At 27.0% G+C, this 19,422-nt stretch overlaps 1 protein-coding gene across 2 annotated transcripts in view; it reads left to right on the top strand.

Annotated features, from left to right (window-relative positions):
* Nucleotides 1-19,422, top strand: part of LOC107437715 (solute carrier organic anion transporter family member 74D) — a 258,380-nt gene that overhangs the window by 22,933 nt on the left and 216,025 nt on the right. The window contains exon 1 of one of the 2 annotated variants that reach the window (XM_071184716.1): nucleotides 1,991-2,158. The exons of the other annotated variant lie outside the window; for it this stretch is intronic. The gene's annotated coding sequence lies outside the window, so the exon portion shown is untranslated. Of the gene's footprint in view, nucleotides 1-1,990; nucleotides 2,159-19,422 lie in introns of those variants that run through there. 2 annotated transcript variants of the gene reach the window in all.

Here is a 19,422-nt window from a genome sequence, read left to right on the forward strand (position 1 = left end):
ATTATCCCACGACAAGATCATACATACTATTATATTTAAGAAGGCTGAATGATTTGCTGTAAAAACGATTTTGTTACCCTTGAAGGTAATCGTGTTTTAGATCCTGTGTATTTTCATTGTCAAGGTTAAGACATCACTTATTTTTAAATGATGCTGAGTAAAGGTTATTTTTATCGTTATTCTACTCTCCATATGGCAATTCAAAGAAATTTATGATAGTCATTGTTGAGTTTGTTTTCTCTTTTCTAGAAAACGTTTAAAAAACTTACACATGTCTGAACACGTTTCTCTACATTATATATTTTTGGATAATTAAAAAATATTTATTGGATTTTTTTTAAACATTGTATGCCCAGATAGCAGAATGTAAGATTGATTATAAAATGATTAGCAAATAAACCATGCAAACTTGAAACAATGTTATAATGAGGTTCGCATAAACCATGAAGCTTGATACAATGTTATATGAGGTTCGCATAAACCATGAAGCTTGATACAATGTTATATGAGGTTGGTATAAACCATGAAACTTGATACAATGTTATAATGAGGTTCGCATAAACCATGAAACTTGATACAATGTTATAATGAGGTTCGCATAAACCATGAAGCTTTATACAATGTTATAATGAGGTACGCATAAACCATGAAACTTGATACAAGGTTATAATGAGGTTCGTATAAACCATAAAGCTTGATATAATGTTATATAAGGTTCGCATAAGCCATGAAGCTTGATACAATGTTATAATGAGGTTCGCATAAACCATGAAGCTTAAAACAATGTTATATAAGGTTCGCACAAACCTTGAAGCTTGATACAATGTTATAATGAGGTACGCATAAACCATGAAGCTTGATACAATGTTATATGAGGTTCGCATAAACTATGAAGCTTGATACAATGTTATAATGAGGTTCGCATAAATCATGAAGCTTGATACAATATTATAACGAGGTTCGCATAAACCATGAAGCTTGATACAACGTTATATAAGGTTCGCATTAAGCTTATAATAAACAACTCTTTTGTATCCAGATTGAATCTGTCTTTACAAAAAGGAGGCTATAAAAAACTTCTGAAATCGAAGATGAATCGAGAGTAGAAAGCGTTCTCAGACCAAGAATAAATTTACCTCATCAAGGTATATTTTAGATTTTATGCCCACCACTGAAACAAGGTTTATTAGCGTGGGCTTTTATATACTTTCTTTGGAACTTCAAATGATCTGATCATAAAGTTTTCAACATAAATAAAATGTTGAATTTGAGAGCCTGGGCAAACATGAGGTTCCTGAGTCTTACAAACAACATTTTTAAATATGATTTTGATTATCCGCTGTTCCCTATTGTTCTTCACTCATAGATCATTTTCGATTTTACTATTAAATTCATAAAAACTTATTTTCAAATAATAAAAAAATAACTAAGAAAAAAAAATTCTAGCACATTTTTCTTTCTTAATTTTTCTGCCTAGAACTAAAAAAAGGAGATAAAATAAATCTATTTTTTTATTTATTTATTTATTTATTTATTTTTTTTTTTTTTTTGCTTATTTAAATTTGAGTCAAAATATAACATACGACGTGTCTTATTCTCCTTAATAGTTAAGCATTAATCAATATCTTTTCATTCTACTTCTGGGTGACAAAACTAAAAATACTTTGCGAGGAAACCCTGAACTTGACCTACTTTCTGATGTTTACGGAAGCCTTTATTCTTTTTACTATTATAACCAAAAAATAATTGATTTTTGTTACATTCGCTCCCCTTAGAAAGTAATTTTATTTTGTTTTAACTCATATATATATAGTTCAGTATATTGATTGATCTATTGAATGTTGTTCTTTTTTTCTTATTTATTTCTTGGGATAGAATGTCGGCGATTGAAGTGAAAAGGAGATCGATAACAGAGAAACGGACGCATGCGCATTGATTTTTACGTTACGGCGTTTCGCGTTTACGTCCGACATCCACACACGTTTAGTTTACTACAGTGGCACGTGGAAGATGGGATGGGGGGGGGGATAAAACAAACGAAAGTAGGGGGAGAACGAAAAGTGAGAGCAATGTCAGTAGGGCAGCAGAATGAGTGAACATCATTGGATTTTTGCTAGATTTACCCGGATGTAAAGTTAGATGTTTTTTTCTTCCGCAGGTAAAATGTTTGTTTTATGTAATCACGTTACCTCGTTATGTACGTTGAATTTTTTTTTTTTAATTTTAGTTTTTATTCTTATCTTATGGAGTATTCCAGCTAGATTTATAGAGGACAAAAAATTGTTACTTTTAAGTGAATAAAAGAAAAGAGATTTTTGTAAAGATTCAAGTTAAATTTATTCGGCAGATATTATTAATGTAACGTAGTCTTATAACATGCATAATAATAAAAATACAATTGTTTTATTGATATCGTTTGCTTTTAGGTCTTTTTTCTCTTGTTCTTATCTTAAGAAGCTTTCCAGCAATAGTTTTTGTCGACAAAAAATTATTACTCTTAAATAGAAAAACAAATTATGTAAATATTTATGTTGCATTCGTGAGGGTGATTTTATTAATATAATCACATAACATATATACATGAAATATAAATACAATTGTTTGCGTTTAAGAATTTTTTTTGTTTTTGCTTTTATTCTTTTTTTTTAATCTAGCATTCTAGCAATATTTTATTTGACAAAATATTTTTATCTTAAATATAAAACAAAATTTGTGTGGTAAAGATATATATTTAATTCATTAGGATGATTTTATCAATATAACATTATCACACAACATGCATATATGTATCATAAATCATACATTTATTTCATTGTCATTTTTTTTTCTTTTAGAGATTTTTTTTTTTTTTTTTTTTTTTTTTTTTTTTTTTTTTTTTTTTTTTTTTTTTNTTTTTTTTTTTTTTTTTTTGCTTTCATTCTTTTCTTATTTAGCATTTCAGTAAGTGTTGGCCCCCACTTTTAAATTGGAAATTATATTGAAATACAGAAGATATATGTTATATTTTTTAAGATGATTCTGTAAACATAGCATATTTGTTGTGTTTCACTTTTTTTATTAAACTTGTTTTTCTGAGGAATTTGTAATTTTTTGATTTTATGCTTCTCTTAATCAGCAATTCAACTATATTTTCAGTCGACAAAAAACTTGTTGGTTTTCAATTGAAAGTTATAACTTTCATTATATATTAACATATCTTTTTAATTAAAAAAATATATTTAATGTTTTATTTAAAAATGTGATTTACTTTATATAAATCATTTTGTAACCTACATATTAAAAAAATCAAAATGTTTATTTTTTTTTGTGTTATTGATCTAGTTTTTCTTTACAAATTTGTTTTTTTCTTCTTTTTTTTTCTTACCCATCAATATTTCCAGTCGATAAATTTGCCCTCCTTATAAATAAGAAATTATTTTTATGTACAAATATATTTTATGTTGATTTTAATTTTATAACAAATTTATCTTATGTTATAAGTGCAAATATTTGTTTTATTTCTTTAGCTTTTTAATCTAGTTTACTTTTATGAATTTATTGTATTCTGTTTTTAATTTTTTGCTTCCACCATAGTTCTCAGGACATGATTATTTGTAAGTTTTAAATTAAAAATTATAGTTAAAAATTCAAATTAAATATAATACGTGTTATATTTATAAAAGAAGTCTTATATTTATAACATATTTTTTGGCATATGCATTATGAACACAAATCTTTGGTTCGTTTCTTTGTTTCATTGATCCTCTCTTCCTTTAGGAATTTTTAAAAAAAAATTTTGCTCGCATTCTCATCTTATATAAACATTGCATCAATATTTTCAGTTGACAAAAAATTGACATTTAGATAAAGATGCATTCTCTATTTATTTATATGATTTTAATAATGTAACATATTTATTACAATTAAAATATAATGATTTTTTTCTTTAAAAAAAGTTTATGACTACAAAATTTTAAAATTAAACAGGAAACTGGAATATTAAATCTTTGCATATCTTATTATTACCTTGAGATTTATTTTGTTAATCGTTCATAAAATTTTTGGCTTTGAAAATAATCATATGGGTAACATGAATTTATTATAATAAATGTATGAAGATTCTAATAAAAGCTGACGGTATAGCTAAATTTTAAATGTTCTTACATTGCAAACTGCTGGATTTTTGTCAGACAAACATTGATACCTACCAACATCTTTTGTTAATAAATTTATTATTTCATGAAATTCTAAATTAAATGTCAATAAATAAAGCTACCATAAACATGGTAACAGAATGAAAGAGTAACAGAGGGAGAAAAAAAACTGCAAGCCAATTTACGTGGGCAGGTATTATAAAGAAGAAACATTTAAATAAAACTGAAAACCATTATTAGATTTGGGCAAAAAAATCAAATGAACATTAAAACAATAAATTTGAAACAATTATGCTTAAAAACAGAGGGAAAAGTGAATAAAACATCCTTATCACATCAGAGTTTTATTTTCTTAGAATATAATGAAAATTTTTAAAATGGTTACTTTACCTAATCTTATCATTTAATCTTATCTTTATTTATCTTATCATGGAAGACATTCTTGCCAAATCAACAGAAATGCTTTAATACAATATTTATGGTAACAAAGTGGAAGTAAAAGAGCGGAAAAATTCTTGGAAAGCATTAAAATGTTTGATTTTTATTTAAAAAATAATTTAAAACTATATATTAGATAAGCTGAAGAGCTATACTGTTATATTACGTGTAGCACAATTTTCACAACTAGATGAATTAAAATTATTTTCAATTATTTTCAATTTACAGTTGTTTTAACTACAATGAAATTAGAGACAATAAAGGCTGTGATATAATTATTTAGCTATGGCATAATGGGTTGGTAGGTACTTTATTTACGTCTCACTAGAGCTGCTATGACGTATTAAAAAGGTATTACGCAGACATTGTTAAAATATTTATTTCTGTCTAGATTTACTGAAAACATATAGTAAATTAATTTTAAAGCTTAAAAGTGTTATTTGCAATTTTAATTCATTAGCTAAACTTCAAGTCATGAGACATCGAATGTGCAAATTGTTTGATCTTTACCCATTTATCTTATTGCTAGCACGAATAAATCCGATCATTATACCAAAAACTACTAAGGTGTTCTTGTTTTTTTTTTTTATTCATATTTAAAAATTCATCAATAATTGATTTTGTAAATTAAATAAATTTCAATGATAAATAACTGCTTCTCTTAGATCTGAATAACTACAAATAAGTGCAAATAAAAAACAAATTGTGTTTTGAACAGTTTACCCTTAATGCGAAAAGGTGTTTCCGGCTGTATTTCATAACCGTAAATTATTAAAATGCTAAATATAATATTTCCCCCTTATTTTGACCTAAATTAGTACAAAATAATTTAAAAAAAAGTATGAAACATATGTTTAAATTCTGCTTTAAAGGGTTAATATGTTGCTTAGAAATAATTTCTTTTTCTCATGTACTTTCAGAAAAAAATGATAAAAGTACATAATTCCGTTTAGCCTTTCGTTGGCTTCCACCTCTTGATGTTTATAATCATTTCAGTTCGCTTAACACTTATACGAGATAAAAAAAAAAAAAACTTTAAAAAAAATGTCTTGTTTTTTTCTCAATACTACATTCTTTCCCTAAACATTTCTTAAATTTGCGTTCAAAAACTGAAACCTGAACGTATATTAGTTGTGACATTTTCAAAACTTTTTGCATAAATTTGAACAGTTTCGTTTTCCAATTATTCTGAAAAAAAAATTTTTGTTAGTGATGCGTGTCCTTTCAGAAGAGTTGTTTTACATAAGAAGTAATTTAAATTTTTCAATTTCTCAGCCGTCTACATTTGTTTTGTTTTCCATTCTTAAATTTAAACTAAAATCAATGGATAAACTTTTTGATGAACTAAGATTTTTGTTTTTTTTTTCTCCCATCATACCTAGAATTTTTATTGAAAGTGGTACTTGAAATTCTGCGACAATTTTTTTATTATACGTCTGATGTAGAATTCAAATGAGAAATTTGGTTATACATTAGAGCTTAGATAGGAGCTGTGTTTAGTAATCTATTCCACACACAAACACATTTTACAGTATATCACTACTTATACAGTTTTCTGAAATAGTTCTTGTTTTATAATTTTTGAAATTGAAATTCTCTTATGGTGGATCAACTTGTTTCTACTTTTGAAAATGAGTTTGCAGTTTTGAATGATTGTTTTCAAAAGACAATTGCGAGTTTCAATTTCTGTGTCTTAATATCTTCAAGAAATGCATTGTTTGTCCAATATATTTATAAGGTAAAATTTTTGTAGTAAAAAAGGAAGAAAAAAAAATGTTTGAGTTATTTAGCATGAAATTTCGAGAAGTAAAACATCACAGTTTTTGCAGTGTTGAAATCATATGTTATGCAACGTCTAAAACTGTGTACAGCCATTATAAAATTCGTCAAGTTTTGGAAATATTTTGCATTAAAGTGGAAAAAATGTTGGTTTGTTTAAAAACTTGCTCTTTTTTTCAAGTCAAATATATTAAAATTTATGCCGCGAAAATATAAATAAAGAAAAATTACTTTCCGCTCTGGAAGATACATACATATACCGTGAATTCGTTTTGTGCGATGACTCGAGTCGGGTGAGCTTGCTGCTCATAGAAGAACTTTTTAAACCATGTCATAAAGCTCGATATAGCTAATCACATTTCGTGTTTTCATATTTATTTTCGAGCTATATTTACTCTTTGGAGCAGTGATTGATGAGGACACAGCTTCGCAGCTATATGCTGCAGCATAGGTAATGAGAACCTTCATATCCTTTCGGCCGGACAAGATACTCATAATTTACATAAATCTTAAACTCTATCAACTCTAACTTGAAACTTTTCTATCTGAGTAGCAACAGATCACTATAAAATATTTTATTTTATTTTATAACTGGCTTTGCACAGCCGACCCAATTCTCAGCTTACGACTATTAATAATCAACGCCTTAGCCTTGTATTTTAGAATCCACTCCAGAAAATAAGGGGACTCCAGGACTTTTTGACACTTTGCACTACCCTTCGTCTCCTTCCACAATGTGTGGCTCAATGTGTTTCCTCAATGTGTGGCTCGGCACAGACATTGAGATTTAGCCGAAGATTAGCTCCAATTAGCCGAAAGATCTAACTTCATTTATAGATCCTGTTATAGATCCTGATAGTTATAGATCCTGAGATAATTTACCTTCAAAGTACAACTAAGACGTTTTTTTACACACCTGAAACAAATATATCTCTGAGATATCAGAAAGCGCCGTAGATATACTGCGCAAACTAGCATCCTACTTAAAAATCCCTTCTGGAAAGTCATTACGTTGTGTAAATTATTTTTAAAAAGTTATTTCTTTTGCTCAATGTTATTATTTCACATTTCCAATGCATTGATGACCGCTATATTTTATAAATTGCATAAAATTTGTTTAAAGATACAACTTAAATTCCTTATTACACTGATATTAGAACAGGGGTGGCGAACCTTTATACACTAACGTGCCATTTTTTCTAAAAAATTGTTTAATGAGGTCATAGACGTGCCTTCAAATAATTTTGACTTCGTGAATATTGGGAAAATAGTAATACTAAACACTATCAACTCAAAACTCTTTATTTACATTGAAAAAAAATACATTTTGCCATGTCTTAAAACAACTTAAAGTAACATCAGTGTAACTTCTGTTGTTGCAGATTCGATGACAAATAACTTATATTAGGCTGTAAGACGTTAGTTTAAGCAGGACTGTTATTTTTTTTTTGCTAGTTTTTTATTGTTAGCTTGTTTTTTATGGTTATTAATTGTTTATTATTTTGTTTGTTTTTTGTGAATTTTAATTTAATTGTTACATATGCTGCATAGTGTAATAACAATTGTGACCGGTGGCGTGCCCAAAATATTGTGTCTCGTGCCATAAATGGCACCCGTGCCATTGGTTCGCCTTCCCTGTATTAGAACGCATGATAAAAAATTAGAAATTTTGTTACAATAAGCTGACTGATTTTTAAAATTTTTTTTTTTAAAATTATGCATGCGTTTAAATAACAATAAAAATGGATTCAATTTTTTTTTATTTTTTATATACAGGTTGATCATTTAAGTCCGTATCAACCCTCTTAAATTTTCTGTTTTTTTCCACCTCTAAAACAATCGTGTAAAAAAGTCATATATTAAAAATTTGATTTCTCAGGAACTATTTGACCTATTTCGTTCAAATTTTGTATTTTGTCGTATAATATCACATTCTTTAAAATGATGTAAACATTTGTATACTTTACCATTCAAAACTATATAGATTATTAATTCGTATAAAATAATTAAAACAAATAATAAATAATTATTAAAAATTGTTTTTAGTATGGAATGATTTTCTTGCATGTTCTGAAAAATATTTAGTATTACAAAAATTCAAGCAATTAATGCTGAAAACTAATTTAGATGCAACATATTAACCGATTCATACTATATATATATATATATATATATTTAGGAACTAATAACTTAGTTTTAAGCTCGTTGTATTTTGATAGGCAGTATTTTTTTTTTATCTGACTAACAAGTTAATCTAACTAACGAGTTTTGTAAGAAAGAAATCAATTGTAACATATCCTTTCACATCTTTTCCGATGGCGATCATAAAAATGTCAACTAATAGAAATGTTTCTTTTAGAACTCCAAATCAATTGACTTTTACTACGCTTTCCTATGTGTGGTGTTTTGGCTGTTTGCCAGCAATCTTTAGAATATGCTTGTTTGGAAAGGAATCGTTATTCGGAATATATTGTATGAATGGAAAAGCCTTAACAAGTAATTCAATAACATCTTTAAAAGAACAAATAATTTTTTTTTTAAGATTTCAAATACTGTTATGATTTGATTGCACTGTCTGACAAGTTATTGTGCGTAGTTTTTTTTAACTTATATCTTGTATTGATTTTTAATCGTAACACTTATGACTTTTTCTAGTTTGACAGGTTAAAACATTTTGAAGGGCTGTTTTTTTAAATAGGAGGGATAAAAACTATACTAAGAATTGAAACTAAAAGTAAACTTTCCATTTTTTACTTTATTTAGAACCACTAGAAAATTGTTTAAATCATCGAGTAAAGTGTCTATCTATATATAAAATCTATATCGAGATTTTATCGATAATAATAAAGAGAAAAGAAGAGTTAAGGGTTAATAAAAGGAAGAGCTTGTGTTGGGGTCCTGAAATTTGAATGGAAGTGGATTGAGGACCTTTGCCCCCCCCCCCATCTTAAAACTCGTTTAAAAATGATAGTTCATTTAAGGCAGTGTTTCCCAAAGTGTGGTACGCGTACTCCCAGGGGTACGGGAACAGTTTAGCGGGGGAACGCGTTCTTATGCGAAATATCTTGCAACAAACGATAATTTCAAATTTTTTTTTCTCTAAAGTGAAGCTAGCCATGAAAATTTACGATAACGTATTTTTCTATTGGCTATTTTCTGCAGAGTTAACAGTTAATAATTAGTGGTGTCAACAGCTAGTTGTGATTTTTAACTTTTGTGCAATTTTTTAAGTGAAAAATACATTCTTTTTTTTATTAGTGGTACACAGCGTTACGAAAATTTTAGAAAGGTCATAGACAGAAGTCATAAGTTTGGGAAACGCTGATTTAAGGAGATATGATTGAAAAATGATTTTTTTCTCATTGGTTTTGCATTATAGGATGAACAGTCGATGATTCTGTTTTTGTGTTTTTTCATAAATAAAAAGAAAATATCAGTGATGTGTGCTAGCTTTCAGCTCTGTTTAATTAAACGAAGAGTTTATTGCTAGTTTTATGTTTATTACTTTCCATTCCTTATCTCTTTATAATTTTCAATTATTTTTTATTTATTATGTCAGGTGAGAACGAGAAGGACAAGTTTAATCTAATAACCTTAAGTCATGGGAAGAGTGACAAATAATAATAAGAAAGGAAATTATTTTATCTTAATCCATTCATCTTAATCAAGGAATCTCAGTCAGTTTAATACATGATTTGGTGATGTTGCGATACCGATAAAATGATTATTTCCTTTTTAAAAAAAATTTCTTCGTAGGAAGAACTGTCATTCAGTTAGTTAAACATGAAATCAATTAACCCTTCAAATTGAAATCAATTTACTTTCTAAATCAATTGAGTGTCAAAATTTGCAATCTTTGTATGACTAAATAAAAAAATTGTCACTAAGAATCTCATTTCACCAGATTGGAATATAAAAGCAAAATTGGAAACTAACTTTTAGACTAAAAAGAAAGTCCAAATTAAAAAACGACTTTCAATATCGTAGAACTTGAAGAAATTTAAAAAAGAAATGAATCTTTAATTACAGATGCTTGTAGCTAAAATAATTTTTCAAACGAACTATATCTGAAACTGAATACTTAAGTAATAATTTTGTAGTAAAAGGTAAAAATATTTTTATGATTTTACTTCCCTGTGAAATATTTATTTTTCATTTTTGAATTTTCATTCTTCATAAGCTATTCAACCGATTTCGTTCAAATTTAACATTTTGTGATTAAGGAAATATGGAATTTTTGTATCCAACATTTCAAAGCGTCTAATTGTCTTTCATTTAAAAATTCAACTAGCTGAATACCTGTTCTTCGTAATGGGTAAAAGGTAGAAAACCAATAAATCGGTGTGAATAAACGCTACGAAATCTTACTCAAAACTGAGAGATATAACCGGTGCAATTTATTGAGCAAAAACAATTCAAATTTTATTTATTATTTGCCACCTTTACCGGTGGCTTTATGCTATCATATTAAGCAAAACATGTTTTTCGAAGTTCGTTCCATCAAAATAAAGATTAATTATATTCTTATATTATAAATTTTGGCATTACTACGGAATTACAAAAATACTACACCACGCAGTGTAAAACAGCAATTTTGGTTATCTATGATTATTGGTTTAGTGAAATACCTTGTAAACACCTCTTAGGTGTAAAGAGCCATCATTTTTGGTGTTGAGATGCACTGTTATTGTTGTTATCATCCTCCATTAAGGCAGAGGAGGAGCGATTCTTTTTGTTTTCCAGTGGCGCCATCTGCGTCCAATAATTCGACTTCTGCAACAGCCGTTTATAGTGCTGACCCATTCAAACACCCATTTATTCATCCACTGGTCGTAATTTTGATCTGAACCAGAGGACGACCAATCTCCAATTCAGTACCCCTAGAGGTATAATTTGCTATGAGAACATGAAGGACTTCGTGACTCGACAGATTTAACGTGCACCAGTCACCATTTACTACACGTTGAGTCTTCGGCCGACTGGATTCAAACTCCCGTTCTCACAACCGAGAATTGCGATGCACTTATTTGTAAATACAGCTCATGGAAACTTTTTCCGATTTTAGGGCCAAAGTTACTCTTATGTTGCTGTTTTAGTTCATTTACGTCGCAGTAGAGCTGCTCAATGGGCTCTTGGAGACGGTCTGGGAAACATCCCTGAGGATGATCCGAAGACATGCCATCACAATTTTGATCCTCTGCAGAGGATCAAAATTACGCCAATATCGCCAAAGTTACTCTTTAAGACAGTGTTTCCCAAAGTGTGGTACGCGTACCCCCAGGGGTACGCGTTCTCATACGAAATATCTTGCAACAAACGAAAATTTCAAAAATTTTTATTTAAAAACAAAGCTAGCCATGAAAATTTAAGATAACGTATTTTTCTATTGGTTATTTTTTGCAGAGTTAACTGCTAATAGTTAGTGGTGTCAACAGCCAGTTGCGATTTTTAACTTTCGTGCAATTTTTTATAGTGGAAAATACATAAATTTTTTTATTGGTGGTACACAGCGTTATGAAAAATTTAAAAAGGGTACGCAAAAGTCAAAGTTTGGGAAACACTGCTTTAAGAGACTAAAGCTACCCCTCATGACAGTAATTTAAAGTTTTTAAAGTAGAAATGTTATAAAGCACTACTAGAAAAAATTATTAACAATTAGTTTGTTAAACATATGATAGATATTTAAAACTTCGTTGTAAAAAAATAACGTATTAGGCATATTACTGAAGCTTAATTATTAACTAAAAGATTTTTTATTGCAATTTCAATGAAACATATTTTTAATAATCTTAAAAGAAATATCTGTGACGATGCAAGTCATCTCTTTTGACATTCTTTTTAATTTCTAATAATAATTTACTGGGATTTATTATAGTTATTTCTTTATTTTATAGATATAACAATCTAAGAAAAAAGATTTTTGATGCTAAAATGAACTTTTTATTTTAACAAATTAGATATTAAAAATGTCTTTCTAGGAGAATGACCGTGATTTCTTTTATTAATTTAGTTTCCCTTTATTTAGTTTTTCATAGAAATTAAAAGTTAGTCATTTCGTTTTTTTTGTAAGTACGCCTGTTGTTATTGACAATTAATATTTTTTATACTTAGCTTAGAATTATGAAATAAGCCTCATTTTTTTTAAATAAACAAATTATTAGTGTAAAACTTCATAAGAAGCTTATATAAGATTATAAACGTGACAGTGAGAATGTTGCCTACGAGATTTTGCAACGCATCGAAAATATTTTTTTATCCTTTCTCTTTATACGCTTATGCAAGAAATCCCTTCACGTCATTTTTGTTTTATTTTATTTACTGTTTGTCTCTATAAAACTAAGATTCGTCAAAAATTCTTGTTACATTTTTCGTTTTATAGGATTAAATTCAATTACATTTTATTTTCCCTCTGTTTCAGAATATTTAAATTTTTTTCATCCAATTTGTTTCTCGTGGAATCTTATTTAATTTCTTTTGAGCGTTATTTTGTATATTTAAGTCTTGATTTTTTTTTCACGCTTCGAACAGCTTTCTTCCATTGGATAAGAGCTTCAAGAATATTATCATAGTTTCTCAAAAAGTTAGAAGCTATTTTTAGTCACTTACACACACATTGCTAGAAATTTCTCGGAAAAAATGGTTAAATAACAATTTATTGAATGGTTATTTTACCATGTTTAATCAAAACAGTCAAATAACCATTAATGAAATGAAAATCAAATTGCTAAGTTTAAGAAAAACTGTTTATTAATTGCTTTCACCTAATACGGTTAAACAACCAAAATTCTAAAGCGCTCACTAGAACCACCTAATGAAGCTACTTAGTTCTTTGCAACTGCGTACATAGCATAGCCAAGCGGGCTTATCTGTCGATCTCATGACTGGCATAACTGGAGTTCGAGTTCTAGTGTTGACACCACAATATTTCCTCCATTCCCTTCAACACATGAAGAATTTCCAGTGTCCGGCACTCTCCAATGACCATTACTTTGCGAAAAGCCGAACTCCTATGTCTAGTTAAATAATAAAAAAAAAATTTGCGTTTTTCAAAAGTGCTAGTTGTAAATGGTTAAAAAACCCTATAATTTTGTATTCAGGGTTTTGTAACCATACTTTTTGTAAATGGTTTCAATATCATAAAGGAAAAAAAAATTCCTTTACCGTAAACTTTACGGTTAATCGGATGGACAGACAGCTGCCAGTTATTTTACCATAATTTTGGAATGAAAACTTTTAACAGTGCACTGTAAAAACTTCTGGATCAAATCACGGTAAAAAGTATTGGATTTAGGATGCCGGTACTTTTTACAGTAAATAATTTTTAATTTAACTACTGTAAAAATTATTTTTAAAACTGTAAATTATTTTTATTACTGTAAGAGTTATTTTAATAATTTAAAATAATTTTTACCGGAACCTGTTACGACACGAAAAGTCTGATGTACCGTAATTTTTACAGTAATAATTACCGTAAAATCCCCTAATCACCCTAATTAAATTAATATTATTGTAAAATTTATGGTATAATATTTTGTGGTAAAAATGGACTTTACGGATGATGCACCCTAAGTACCGGTAATTTACATCGTAATTTTTTATATTGTACGAATGTTAACAAGTAACTTACGTTTGAATGTGAACTGACTGATATAGTAAATTATTTTAGTTAAAGGTTGCTAATATTAATTCAAGCTTGTTTTTTGATATTCGAATTAAAAAAATTATTATTTTAATAAATTTTTTATTATTGTCTATTTAACTGTTTTCGCTGCATTATAATGCCCTTGAGGAATTTTATTTTGTAAATTTAATTCTTTTTTTATAAACTTGCTTCAATTATTATTATTGCCATTTATCTTAATTAAATTTTTCATGGTTTTCCACTGTTTGCAACACAATTGTGAGTTAGATTAACTAAATAGTCATCCACAAATATGACTTATGAGTAGCTCTTTAGTCTTCTTAAGTAGACTCACAACTATTCAGTAAAGATTAAATTTTGTCTCAAGGATGCTACATTTAGCTTGAATATATTTATCACACCTGAAAAGAATATATTTTTATAATATATTTTATTGTTCTTTATTTTTTGGGTAATTATATTGCTAATCAAAAATGTTAATCTTTCATTGTATCTCGTAAAACGATTATGTATAAGGGTATCATAAAAATCTTTACAAATGCCTAATAAAACTGAGTGGTGTGATTAAATTATATTTAATTATTCAACTTTTATTTAATAACTATGCTTAGTATATCTTATGCTTTTTAAAAAATTAACTTAATATTTTTTGCTATTAACCCTTTTATTAAGATGATGAGAGGTAAGAAAGACTAACTTAGTGATGTAGCATTAGTTTTCATAAATTTATGTTTTGTTGAACTTAATTATTTCTCGAATTTCTTATTTACAAAAACCTTATAGATTTCGTTTTTGTTTTTTATCCATGCCACACTCTTAAAAAACTTATTAAATCACACTCTTTTTTTTTCAACTACGAATCCTACTACCTTTTATGATGAATTTTAATGATAAGTTTTTTACCTACACCTCAAAAAGGATCTTATTTAACTACTTTTTGGCCGAAGAAACGTAACTGCACCATTTCAATAAGGAAAAATTATTAACACTGTGACGTATATTTTTTGTTAATTTTATTTTTCTATTATTTTCAAGGGTTCTGAAGACATCCATAAAATATTAGTGATTCAGTTGGAATAAGCAAATTCTCTTGAAAAATTTTCAAATTAAGCTAGTTTTTTTTTTTTTAACTTAATCGGTTATTTTGCAAAATCGACTATTTTTAAAACGTATAATTATTCCGTTTGAGATCAATAATATGAATTAAAGTTGCAAGTTCTGTTAAGTAAAATAAAAATAAAACATGTGTCATTAAAAACTAGTGTTCAACTGAATGATTTGTCCATTGATTTGGTCAATGATACATACATGTACCATTTTATTTCTTAGATAAAACATTATTTTTTGTGCACAAAACTTTTTTTTGTGTCTTAATGAATGCAAATTAAGCATGTTTCACTAAAAATGATATCAGATTTTATAAAATTTCTTTGCTTGGTCTAAAATAGGTTAAGAACCTAAATTTAAGTTTTTAATCTTTCTTATCTGTTGAGAAGTTACACAAGTTTAAATTAAGAGACATTAATTCGATTTAATGAATTTAACTGTGAAAAAGAGTAAATTAAAATATTAATAAAATATTTCTTTTATTGAAAAAATAATTTATTATTCATCTAATAATTTAATAATTAGAATTTAAAAAAATGTACATCTTCTAAGATAGTTTAGACTTTCTGTAGTTTTAGATTTAACCATCGTATGTCATTGAATATATTTAATTAAATCATTGAATACTATGCCATTGAATATATTTAACTGAATATATTTAATACATACTATGTCATTGAATACATTTAATTAAATTGCTATCAATTAATAGTAGAAGCATTGATGATTTCGCCTTCTATTTTTGGATAATTTTAAATAAGCTTTTCAACAAGCTGTATTTAATAATTTTACGATTAAAAGAAGTAATCATCTTCCTTTAAGATAGTTCAGACTGATTTCTATAGATTTATATTTCGCCATTCACTGAACGTCATTGAATATATATAATTAAGTCTGCTATCAGTTAATGGCAGAAGGATTGATACATCTATGATTTTATCTTCTATTTTTGGATCATTTTCAATAAGCTTGTTTCGGTTTCAATGACAAGCAAAATAAACAATTTCGTCTTTCCTAAAACTGTTCGCCGAATTGATCCGATGCCATGGTTACCAGATTCTTGGGAAATCTAAGCCACTTAAGTTCTAAATATAGCTAAATTATTTTTAGAGGAATTAGCTGCCAATTTTTGATAATTCAGCACTTGCCAAAAAGATTACATCTTCTTTAAAAGGAATTTTTTTTAGTTAATACCGTTAATTATGTTCGCTTATACTAATTAGAAGATTTAAATTGTGGGAAGAATATTAAAATCTTTTATTATGAAATCTTTCCGCTATTTAATAGGGTAGTTTATCTTTTTCTTCTTCTTTTTTTAAGAAAGAAAAAAAGATAAAAGTGATTTGCAATTTACAAATAAGTTCCGAAATAGAAAAAGGAAACTTTTTACGTCATTACTAGTATCGTAAAAATTCGTAATATATTGATGAAAGAATTATTAATCCTGAAAAAGAATATTAATACCTGAAAAAGAAGTGAAAACTACTGAAATGCTCTGTAAAAATTTCATTCTAAGCAAGATGAATGGAACATGGTTTCTACCTCAAGTTCTAATTGTACAATAAAAAAGTCTTTCTTACACATATCGAATATGCACACTGTATATTTTTAAATTTTCTTTCCCAAAAATTCGATTTCCATTTATAGTTATAGCATTACACGAATATTATAATTGTAAATGCTGATCTAAATAAGCTGCTCTAAAGATTAAGTAATTTTTTAGCTAATTTGATACTACTGAGTTTATTGAAAATGTTGAAACTATTGAGAAATTAATTGAAATTAAATGAAGAATAGAAAACTAATAATTGAGAAAGTCAAGAAGAGCTGTTTTTATCTCGATTTGTGTTGCTGCATTTTTACTTTTTGAAAGCATAAATAAACTAATAATTGAACGTTTAAAAATTTCTTTATGAAAATAACTTACGTGGATTATTAAATCTATGTAATAATATGATGCAAAATATTTATATCATAAAGAAACATTTTTGTAAAAAGTAAATCGTAAATTAACACGACAAATAATTTAACGGTATTGAAATCATTAAATATCCAAAAGAACTTAAAGCTACATAGGTTTTCACTAATTCATCTTTCGCATAATTTTAGCTGTATTTATCATAAATGTACTTTTATACCTTTTTTTAGCTTAAATTAAAGCAAATGCTTAATAATGCTGGATTTTTTAAAAAAAGGATCGCTAAAAGAACATTTTTTATAAGAAATAGTCATTTTTTTAAATTCCAAACTGAATAACAGCACTTGGTTGAAATGAATTGCATTAACTGTAAAAAAAATCTATATAACCTTAACTGGAAAACTATATAACCTTATGTCTTCAAAAAAATTAAAATCGAACATCCGGCGTCTGAAAGCGTTTATCACCTGCTTTCCATGTGTGATGTCATAAATTGCTTTCAAAATGACCTCCAACTAACCATTATCTAATATTTAGCTTATACAACATAATAACCAATAAATATGATAAGGAATCACGTGATCAAAAGTTAGCTTGTTCTATCCTGGCAACAACGAGTCATTAGGACTGTAAAAACTCGTTGCATACAACAATTTTGCATCATTTTCATTTAGTTGCAACAAACTGATTTCGCTTTTTTTGAATCACTATCATGTCGCAATGTTGCATAATAATTTTGATTAAGAAAGAGTTTTTATCTATCATAAAAAGATAATTGTCATCTTATCGTTTTACGGATTCTCATTGGATGGAAAAATTGCATTATAGGATTATTAATAAACATGCAAGATCCAAATTTCCTTGGATGCATCCAACTTAAAAATAATAAAATTTATATATTTTATTACTTTATTAATGATAACTAACTTAAAATAATGGTAAATTAACTTAAAATTTATGATAATTTTATTCAAAATTTTCGACTGTGCTACCAACATTTCCTTATCATCCTTTCTTAATATTAACTTTTTAATCTTTATTTTATATTAAGAACTTTAAAAAAGTGTCATAAATGAATCGTATAATATTAACTAATGTAACATTAAACTATTTAGTTGCTGTTTTTCAAGGGTTAAATGGTAAATAAGTTACATTTACTTTTAAATAAATGAATAAATTTTACGAAAAATTAGGTTTAATAAACATATATAATTTAAATCATGAATTTTAAAATAAATATTAAAATTATAAGGCAATATTAAGAAAGTAATTTTTGTTCTATTGCTAAAACACTTTTTAATTAATAAAAACTAAAAAAGTGCGGAACTAACCAAGTTAGGAAATGAAGTTGTAATAACAGTAATACAATGATAAGCAAATTGTTTAAGTTTGAATTTTATCTAATAAGTTCAGAAACCAAATTTGTGGAACCAAATCTTTGTTAAACCAATTAGAATTTTTAGGAACTTTGCATCGATTATTTTCTATTTTAAGAAGTCTGTTTATTTGTGTAGATCAAAAATTCACGAAACAATTTTTGAGGTTGATAAGCGAAACGAGTATGAGGTGGAATTTCCCAGTATAGGCAAGTAGCCAGAAAACTTTTTCGAAAGAGTCGAAAAGTAAAGCATTCTAACAACGTATTTTATCATGACTTAATGCGTGTTTATTTCTAAATAACTTTTTTAATTAATTTATAAAATAATAATATTCAATTAGTTTTTATATGTTTAAATAATTTAGAAATTATTTTGTTTAAGAAAAATAATAAAAATTACATCTTAATATAAATAGTTAACACAGTGATAATTTAAAATCTTTTTGTTTATTCTTAGATAAATAAAAATTTAATGATAGAAAAACATGGAATTTATCAAGTAAATAGGGAAAAAATCGCAAGATATATTAAACATATAATCATATTTTTTTGCCACTAGAAAAAAAAGTACACTGATAAAAAAATTATTGTCAAAACTGCCACATTACGGAAAAATTGACTGTGTTTCTGGCTCTATGGTAACACCAAAATGTTCGGTATTTTTTACTAAATATTTTTGTATTGATTTAGGTAAATTTAACAATGAAATATAATTTTATAATATTTGATAAAATTTGGCAAATGTGGTGAAATTGTATAATTTTGTCATGATTGTCCTTTTTTTATTGCGGCACACTTTTATCGATTTGACGGCACAATGAAAAAAATTAGATTAAAAGCTGTTTACTTATCTATTATACACTGTGTTAAATAGTTTGTGATAATAATTTTGAACGTGAAATAAAATAATATGTACTACAAAAGTACGTTTATTAAGGGATTAATTATTTCTTTCGACTAATTTTTTATTAGTTAGTAACAGTCATTTTGTTTTTGCTAGTTGTTAGTTGTTAGCCTGTTTTCTATA

The sequence above is a fragment of the Parasteatoda tepidariorum genome, chromosome 8 (assembly GCF_043381705.1).
Source record: "Parasteatoda tepidariorum isolate YZ-2023 chromosome 8, CAS_Ptep_4.0, whole genome shotgun sequence".
NCBI classification, from domain to species: domain Eukaryota; kingdom Metazoa; phylum Arthropoda; class Arachnida; order Araneae; family Theridiidae; genus Parasteatoda; species Parasteatoda tepidariorum.